Raw genomic sequence first — 10,543 nt, forward strand, 5'->3', positions numbered from 1 at the left:
CCTATCTGGGAGGCTGGGTCCTCAAGAATCAATAAAGTTAAACTTTACCATCCGTATTGCCTATCAAAATGCTTGTTTGAAGTTCTGAGATTTGGAAAAATGGAGCTTTTTTGGTGCTTAACCTCATGTTCACAGATAATAATTTGGTACAGGTCTGCAGTAGCTCCAAATGACCCCAAAATCTGTTAGTGTGGTATGCTATGGAAATGCTTATTTTGGATCAGAGTTTGTGAAAATTCAGAATCCATTTTTTTTTTTTGGAGAAGACTTGAGAACTTCAAAACACCTCATGTACCCCATGAGTATATATACCTACTATGTACCCACAAAAATAAAATAAAAAACCTTGAGACCTGCAATAACCATAGAATATGAGTTACAGAGGGACCTCTCAAAAGAAGTGCATTATCTCCCATTATGATTAGAGCTGAGTCACCTTTGCAAAGTACTTCAAGCACTCGGTATTAATACATTTTCACACTACTATAAAGAACTGCCTGAGACAGAGTAATTTATAAAGGAAACAAGTTTAATTGACTCACAGTTCTGCATGGCTAGGGAAGCCTCAGGAAACTTACAATCATGGTGGATGGTAAAGGGGAAGCAAGGCATCTTCTTCACAAGGTGGCAGGAAGAAAAATGAAAGCAGTAAGAACTACCAAACATGTATAAAACCATCAGATTTTGTGAGAACTCAATATCATGAGAACAGTATGGAGGGAACTGCCCCCATGATACAATTACTTCCACCTGTTCTCTCCCTTGTCCTGTGGGAATTATGTGGTTTATGGGGATTACAATTCAAGATGAGGTTTTGGCGGAGGACACAGCTAAACCATATTATTTTACCTCTGCCCCCTCTCAGATTTCATGTACTCACATTTCAAAACACAACCATGCCTTTCCAATAGTCTTATTCCAGCATCAACCCAAAAGTCCAAGTCCAAACTCTGATCTGAGACAAGGCAAATTTCTCCCACCAATGAGCCTGTAAAACCAAAAGGAAGTTAATTACCTCCTAGATACAATGGTGATACAGGCATTGGGTAAATACACCCTTTCCAAATGGGAGCCATAGCCAAAATAAAGGGGTTACAGACCCCATGCAAGTCCAAAACCCAGCGGGACAGTCAAATCTTAAAGCTTCAAAATGATCTCCTTTTATTTCATGTCTCACATCCAGCTCACACAGATATCAGAGGAATTCTTTCACAGTCTTAAGCAGCTCCACCCTTGTGGCCTTGCAGAGTACAGCCTCCTCACAGTTGCTTTCACAAGCTGGCGTTGACTGCCTGTGGCTTTTCCAGGTGCACAGTGCAAGTTGTTGGTAAATCTACCATTCTGGGGGCTGGAGGACAATGGCTCTCTTCTCACATCTCCGCTAGGCAGTGTGCCAGTGGCGGCCCTGGTTGAGGGCTCCAACCCTACATGTTTTTTCACACTGCCTAGCAGAGGTCCTCCACGAAGTCTCCACCACTGCAGCAAACTTTTGCTGGATATTCAGGGGTTTCCATTCATCTTCAGAAATCTTGGTTGAGGTTCCCAAACCTCAATTCTTGACTTCTGTGCACCTGCAGGCTCAACACCACATGTAATATTCCAAGTCTTGGGGCTTGTACTTTCTGAAGCAACAACCTCAACTCTATGGTGACCCCTTTTAGCCACAGCTGGGACACAGGGAGCCAAGTTCTGATACGCCACAAAGCAGCAAGGTTCTGGGCCCAGCCCATGAAACAACTTTATCCTCCTATGCCTCCAAACCTGTGAAGGGGGGGTTGCTGTGAAGACCTCTCACATGCCCTGGATACATTTCCCCCATTGTCTTGGTGATTAAAATTTGGCTTCTTGTTACTTATGTAAATTTTTGCAGTCAGCTTAAATTTCTTCCCAGAATATGGATTTTTCTTTTCTATTGTATGGCCGGTCTGCAAATTTTCCAGACCCTTTTGTGCTCTGCTTCTTTTTTAAACATAAGTTCCAATTCCAAACCATCTCTTTATGAATGTTACAACTAAATGCTTTTAACAGCACCCAGGCCAAATCTCAAATCCTTTGGTGCTTAGAAGTTTCTTCTGCTAGATACCCTAAATCATCTCTCTCAAATTCAAAGTTCCACAGATCTGTAGGGCAGAAGCAAAATGCCACCAATCTTTTCGCTAAAGCATAGCAAGAACCACCTTTATTGCAGTTCCCAAGTTCCTCATCTCCATCTGAGAGCACGTCAGTCTGGACTTAATTTTCTATAGCACAATCAGCATTTTGGTCAAAGCCATTTGACAAGTCTCTAGGAAGTACCAAAATTTTCCACGTCTTTCTGTCTTCTGAGCCCTCCCAACTGTTTCAACCTCTGCCTGTTATCCAGTTCCAAAGTTGCTTTCACATTTTTGGGTGTCTTTTAAGCAGTACCCCACTCTCTATGGGTACCAATTTGCTGTATTAACACATTTTCACACTGCTATAAAGAACTGTCTGAGACTGAGTAATTTATAAAAGAAAGAGGTTTAGTGGACTCACAGTTCTGCATAGCTGGGGAGGCCTCAAGAAGCTTACTATCATGGCAGAAGGCAAAGGGGAAGCAAGTCAACTTTATCACGAGGCAGCAGGAAAAAGAATGAACTCAGGAGGAACTACTAAACACTTATACAACCGTCAGATCTCATGAGATCAAGAGAACAGCATAAGGGAAACTGCCTCCATGATTTAATTACTTCCACCTGGTCTCTCTCTTGACATGTGGGGATTATGGGGATTATGACTCAAGATGAGATTTTGGGTAGGGACAAAGCCAAACCATATCAGACTTTTTCATAAATCATATATAATTTTTTTTTGAGACATAATCTCACTCTGTTGCACAGGCTAGAGTGCTGGTGGCATGATCATAGGTTAACTGCAGACTTAATCTCTCAGGCTAAGTGAGCCTCCCACCTTAGCCTACCAATACCTGGGACTACAGATGTGGGCCATCATGCCCAGCTAATTTTTACATTTTTGATAGAGATGAGGTTTCATCGTGTTGCCCAGGCTGGTCTCGAACTCCTGCGCTCAAGCATTCTGCCTACTTTAGCTTCTTAAGTGCTCAGATTACAGGCATGCGTCACCATAGCTGGTGTATAATTCTTTTTCATAGAAGAAATTAAATATTTTATTTTGAAAAAGAGTGTAGTTGTCTCTTGGACTCTTTGGGGGAGTGGTTCCAGAACACCCCTCAGATACCCCAATTTCTGGATACTTAAGTCCTTATAGGAAATGATCTTGTATTTTCATGTGACCTACAAACTTCTTCCCCTATACTTTAGGTCATCTCTAGATTATTTACAATATCTATTAAAATGCATACTTCATTTATGCAGATTCAACATAGTACTCAGCACAGCAAATTCAGGTTTTGGTTTTTGAAGTTTTATCACATTTTTTTCTGAATATTTTTGATCCACACTTGGTTGAATCCACAGATACAAACCCAGAAATCCAGAAGGTCAACCAGCTTCATAAAATATGAAACAGAGTATACAGAGCTACATAGATTAGCTTCTTTTATATCAGAGTAGCCTGGTCTTTCAGTGAATACAACTTTGCTTGCAATGGTTATTTCTCTTTTTACTGGCCAAGGTAAACCCATGGTCCTCTCACAATGGAATATTTAAAATTAACTTGCTCTTTTATTCCCATTCTTTCTCTCTTTCTCCTTCTCCCTTTTATTTCTTTTCTTTCTTATTTTTCTTCTGTTTTGTTGTTGTTCTTATTGTTTGATTAAATTTCTGGCAGGTTTTCTCGATTTATCTTTCTAACCTTAAGTTACTTTTAAATTTTAGTATCCTATTTTCAATTCTTCCTGCCTCCATCAAATATCCTTTTAAAAAATAGTTTCTTATCCTTGTTAGGTAGATTTTTTTTAACATTCCACAAGATATTAATTATGTTATTAATTGGGGTTTTCCCTCCATCTTTTTTCTTTCTACTTGCAATATCTCTATTTCTTATATGTTTTGATTTTTCTTTTTCTGAAATCTTTCTTAAATGTCTGGGGATTTTCAGATAGTAGATTTTATGTTTATGCCAGAGGAAGTAAAATAGCGGATCTCAGGAGCAGGGCTTGTCCATCAATTTTCCACACTATATGGTGATTTGGTAAAAAATATGATTTTTTGAGGTATTTCCAAAAATTTTAGGGCATTTTTTGTTCTTCAACTATTTTATTTCTCCAGAGAATATTTTTGATGTTCTATTACCAGTTTTTTGTGTCTCCTAGAAATATTATCAGAATAGTGAATATGTATTATTTAGTCCTCCCATGTGTCAATCAATGAGTAACCTGTTTATCTATTGAGTAGACATAAAATTGGCCAGTTAATTCATCTTAAGATTCTGTTTTTAAGTTACAGAGTGAGGCTCATATTTTAATATTGCCTAAACCCATTTTATGTTTTATATGTTATATTTATGTGTTCCAAATTCTAAAACTGCAGTTTAGATATTTTACTACTGAAGTCAAAATAATAGTGTTTATAACATCCAAGATGTAAGATTATTGTATTAGTCTGTTCTCACACTGTTAATGAAGACATAACTGAGACAAGGTAATTTATAATGGAAAGAGGTTTAACGGATTCACAGTACCACATGGCTGGGAAGGGCTCACAATTATGGCAGAAGACAAAGGAAGAACAAAGGCCTATCTTACATGGTGGTGGGCAAGAGACCTTGTGCAGGGGAACTCTTGTTTATTAAACCGTCAGATCTCATGAGACTTATTCACTATCACAAGAACAATATGGGGGAACTGCCCCTATGTTTCAATTATTCCCACCTGGCCCTGCCCTTGACACCTGGGGATTATTACAATTCAAGGTGAGATTTGGGTTGGGACACAGCCAAACCATATCGTTCTGCCCCAGCCACTCCAACATCGCATGTCCTCACATTTTAAAACCAATTATGCTTCCCAACAGTCTCCCAACGTCTTGACTTATTTCAGCATTAATACAAAATTCTGGAATCCAAGGTCTCATCTGAGACAAAGCAAGTCCCTCTGTTTAAGAGCCTGTAAAATCAAAAGCAAGTTAGTTATTTCCTAGGTACAATGGGGGTACAGGCATTGGGTAAATATATGCATTTCAAATGGGAGAAATTGGCCATAATGAAGAGGTTACAGGTCCCACACAAGACTGAAATCCAGTGAGGAAGTCAAATCTTAAAGCTCCAAAATGATCCCCTTTGACTCCATGTCTCACATCCAGGTTACGCTGATGCAAGTGGTGGGTTCCCATGGTCTTGGGCAGCTGTATAGAAAGACCATGGGAACCACCAAATATTCTTTTAAAAAATAGTTTCTTATCTTAGGTAGTTTTTTTTAGATTCCACAATATATTAATTAGATTATTTTTATATATGCTTAATAAATGCATCAGTCTCTGCACTTTGGCACAAGAATTAGGAACCAGATTTGTGTATTACTAAAAGAAAATAAAACAGAAGCTTAATTTTTTGTTTTATTTCATAGTACTATGACTGCAGTACTATGCAGCTTTTCCAGGTACATGGTGCAAGCTGTCAGTGGATCTACCATTCTGAAGTCTGGAGGACAGTTGCCCTTTCTCACAGCTCTGCTAGGCAGTGCCCCAGTGCCCTCAGTGCTATGTGGGGGCTCCCATCCTACATTTCCCTTTCACACTGACCTAGCAGTGGGCATTTCACTCCTGCAGCAAACTTCTGCCTGGACATCAAGGCATTTCTATACATCCTCTGAAATCTAGGTGGAGATTCCCAAACCTCAATTCTTGACTTCTATGTACCCGCAAGACCAACACTGCCTGTAAGCCATCAAGGCTTGGGGCTTGCACCCTCTGAAGCAATGACCTGAGCTCAATGTTGACCTCTTTTAGCCACAGCTAGGATGCAGGGAACCAAGTCTTGAGACTGCATAAAGCAGCAATGCCCTAGCCTGGCCCACAGAAACCATTTTTTCATCCTAGGCCTCCCAGCTTGTAATGGGAAGGGCTGCTATAAAGACCTCAGGTATCCCTGTAGACGTTTTTTCCATGATTAACATTTGGTTCCTCATTACTTATGATAATTTCTGCAGATGGCTTGAATTTCTCCTCAGAAAATGGGTATTTCTTTTCTATCACATTGTCAGCCTGCAAGAGTTCTGAACTTTTATGCTCTTTTTTTTTTTAATGTAAGTTCTAATTCCAAACTGTATCTTTGTGAGTGCATAAAACTAAATGCTTTTAACTGTACTCAAGTCACCTTTTTAACACTTTGCTGCTTAGGAATTTCTTCTACTAGATACCCTAAATCATCACTGTTAAGTTCAAAGTTCCACAGATCTCTAGGGCAGGGACAAGATGCCACCAGTTTCTTTGCTAAAACATAGCAAGAATCACCTTTGCTCCAGTTCCAACAAATTTCTTATCTCCATCTGAGACCACATCAGCCTGGGTATATTGTCCTTATCACTATCAGCATTTTGGTCAAAGCCATTTGACAAGTCTCTAGAAGGTTCCAAACTTTACCACATTTTCTTGTCTTCTTCTGAGTTCTCCAAACTGTTCCAATCCCTGCCTGTTACCCAGTTCCAAAGTTATTTCCACATTTTTGCTTATTTTTACAGCAGCACCCCACTACCCCATACCAATTTACTGTATTAGTCTGTCCTGGTGTTGCTAATAAAAACATACCTGAGACTGGTATAAAGGAAATTTATAAAGGAAAGAGGTTTAAAGGACTTACCATTGCACATGACTGGAGAGGCCTTACAAATATGGCAGAAGACGAAAGAAGAGCAAAGGGACATCTTACAGGACAGCAGGAAAGAGAGCCTGTACAGGGGTACTTCTATTTATAAAATCATCAGATCTCATGAGAGTTATTCACTACCAGGAGAACAACATGAGGAAACTGACCCCATTTTTCAATTAGTTTCACCTGGACCCACCTTTGACACATGAAGATTATTATAATTCAAGGTAAAATTTGGGTGGGGACACAGCCAAACCATGTAATTACTGACACATGCACTGCCATAGCTACCCCTATTTCATGAACATACGTTTCTCTCAAATCATCTTGGTAAATGTCTGGCTTTCTAGGTAGTTATCTGAGCTTGTAGTTATGTAAAACTCCTGTTTGTTTGTTTGTTTGCAAGGTTGTAGTGGAAGATTGACATACCCTCCATTTTGAAATTTCAAAGATGAATATTAGTGAAGTCTTAGATATTATAAATATATGCTTAGATTTTTCATCTGTTCTACAATAAGAAAATTAATGTTTATGGAAATTAATTATATCCAAACCACAGTGTTTTTGACGCCATGGGGAACAGACACAAAAATTGTTCTGAGTCAAATCCCAGAATCAGCTCACAGTCTAATAAAGAAAGTGCATCAAAGACAGAAGGTAATTAGCTATAATACACAGTAGAATATGGTAATTTCATAATAAACTTAACATTACATTTAATTTGCATGAAGTGAATGGAGAAAGGAACACAAACTGGACAAAATTTAAGAACAATTTTGAGGCAGAAACTATGTTGACATTAAAAGCTAAATTAGATCAGGCAGGTGCCTGTTCAGCACTTTGGGAGGCTTAGGCACGAGAATCCTTTGAGGACAGGAGTTTGAGACCACCTTGAGCAAGATACTGAGATCCCATCTCTCCAAAAAAAGAAATATAGGAAATGAGCCCGGCATACTGGCATGTGTCTATGGTCCTAGCTATTCAAAGAGGCTGAGGTGGGAGGATTTAAGCCCAGATATCAGGGCTGCAATGAGCTGTAATCACACAACTGTACTCCAGCATGGGTGACAGAGTGAGACCCTGACTCAAAAATAAAAACAAAAACAAAATATGAAGAGCATTAGGATAGGTAGAAAAACAGAAAAAAAAAAATGTACTAAGGGAGAGGAAAAAGCATTAATTAATTCAGGGAAATCAGAGTGCCTCAAGCATAGTTAAATTTGAATAAAGCTAATCAGGCTGAGATTTAAAATTAAGATGTCATTCATTTTGCTTCAGAATCAAATTAGAAAGATTTTAAACTGATATTTTTACTTTTTAACATTGAGGTTTCACTGTCTCCCTCCCTTGTGGACCAATACATGTGCAGGTTTGTTTTTGTTTTTTTGTTTTGTAATTGTGCATAAATGTGTGAAGGGCAGGAATTAAAATCTGTATCCTGTGTGGTGATTTTTTATACCTTCTCAGCCCTCACAGCTGTTCAATTTGCAGTCTGAATAACAAACATTTCATCCTACAAAGAGATTTACATTTTGGCATTCTCTGGCATAAACACTGTGAGTGATGCACCTATATAAATGTCTTTTGCGTTCATAAATGCATGTGGTGGACCCCATTTTATGAGAACAAAGGGATAGAATTAAAAGTTGAATATCAAAAGTTGAACTATGTTTTACCTCGCACAATGAAAAAGAATCATAAGTCATAGTAAAGAGTTTAAGAGTCAATCACTGTAAATTTTTTTATATTTATTGAATACATGTTTTTATAAATCAATTCTACTTTACTTATGGTGTTTATTTTTTCAAAGTCCATGTTAATTATGATACAAGGCAATACAATAATGTTTCTGTACATTCATCTCGTGGAAAAGTTGAATAGTTCATTCAGAGTGGTTATTAAAGACTGTGGGTAAGAAGGAGATAACATTAATTTCCTGCAGCTGAAAATGTTTTATAATATATATATTTGATAAAATTTTCATTTGTTTCAGAAAAGTAATACTAACATCTAAGAAAACAACTAGCAGTTTGTCAATTACTTGTGACAGTTTATGAATCAATCATGGGAATTGTACATTGATAATTTTTCTTTTCTTTTATAGTACTATGAAATAAAGCAAAAACTTAAGCTTCTGTTTTATTTTCTTTTATTAATACGCAAATTTGGCTCCTAATTCTTGTACCAAAGAGCACAGTGACTAGTGCATTTATTAAGCATATGTAAGCAAAACAGTCAGCAACTGAGTATATATTTGTTTAGGTGAAATCTATAAGCTTTTGATTACTTTTTCTTGTTTTGGTTAGTCTTTATCGCTGATATTTACCTTCATTTGAGAATTAAAAGATATAATATTTAAAATTTGTGGATTATGCTTCTTATTAGAACTTATATTAAAACATTTCCTTGAAAGGAAAACTCTTAATTCATATAGAAAATAAAAATTTTCTTTGGATTATTATACTAAATCATAGCCATCCCAGGAACATAGTAATATGTTCACATTGCAGGTGTAATTTACATTTTTCTTTTTCTTCCTTAACGGATGTATTAATTTTTCAAATTCGTCAAAATACAGTGGAATTTTGTTTTTAAAGTTTTCTTATGTTTTTTCATCTACTTTTGTTTTTTCACTGGTCAGCTGTTTTTTTGGTTATCTTGGTTTTCTATGCTTCATATATATAGTGGTTCTTAGTTCACTTATATTTAAGAATGGAAGACTGATGACTCGTGATTTTTCTCTGTTGTGTATGTCCATTTTTCTGCTAGGTATCTCGCACTACTGGCAGGGCTAGGGTTGGGAACTCAGGTAGAGACAGTGTTTATCACAATTAGAGTGAGCAGAGGAGAAAACATTTTAGCATCTTCAGACGTTAAAACGAGGAGAGCTTCATCTTTTGCATGGAAAGCCACTCTAGAAACTTCAAAACCTTTGTTCTCCCTGTACAATTAATTAATATTCAATAAGAGTGCTAATTTAGATTCCTGTTAGTATAAAGCTGGGTTTCTTATGCTTAGTGTTCATTGAAATAAGGAAGAGGCTAGTAGTGATGATGTGTGGGACACCTGACTAGCATATTTCATTAGACGGACTTCCAGTTAATTCTGTTTTTAGTTGTTCTTCATACTCCCAACTTGCATGGCATTGCTGTCTTTTATCCAGGTAGCTCCCTGGGATAAGGACTTTTTTCCATCATAGACTGTTCGCATGTACACATTTAGACTGATTGATAGGTTCACATATTCCTCAATCCATCAGTGTTCCAATATGACTTGGAACTTCAGCCTAGAATTTAAGAATATCTCTTTAAAAATAATCCTGTGCTTGCTTTGGCAGCACATATACTAAAATTGAAACTATACAGAGAAGATTAGCATGGCCCTTGCACAAGGATGACATGCAAATTTGTGAAGCAAATTCAATAGGTTATTTTATCTATCAGCATTTGCATTTGCTCTAATTGTATTGTGGACTTAGGAGAGAAGAGAGACAAGTTCTCATTTTCAGTGCACCATTTTGAACTTAAAAAGGCATTTTCAGACACTTGGTTTAAAAAGATCAATCTAAGCCAGGTGCAGTGGCTCATGCCTGTAATCCCAGCAGTTTAGGAGGTCAAGGCAGGCGGATCACAAGGTCAAGAGATCAACACCATTCTGGCCAACATGGTGAAACTCCGTCTCTATAAAAATACAAAAAAAAAATTAGTCAGGCGTGATGGCATGTGTCTGTAGTCCCATTTACTTGAGAGGCTGAGGCAGGGGCATTGCTTGAACCTGGGAGGCAGAAGTTGCAGTGAGC

The 10,543-nt window shown here is 37.6% G+C and overlaps 1 non-coding gene across 1 annotated transcript; it reads left to right on the forward strand.

Annotated features, from left to right (window-relative positions):
- Nucleotides 1-10,065: 10,065 nt before the first annotated feature.
- On the forward strand, nt 10,066-10,172 carry LOC119470422. The gene has a single exon (XR_005199324.1). It is a non-coding gene; the product is annotated as a U6 spliceosomal RNA (small nuclear RNA).
- The last annotated feature ends 371 nt before the right edge of the window (nt 10,173-10,543 follow it).

This window comes from Cebus imitator, unplaced genomic scaffold, assembly GCF_001604975.1.
Source record: "Cebus imitator isolate Cc_AM_T3 unplaced genomic scaffold, Cebus_imitator-1.0 Scaffold30, whole genome shotgun sequence".
Lineage (NCBI taxonomy): Eukaryota > Metazoa > Chordata > Mammalia > Primates > Cebidae > Cebus > Cebus imitator.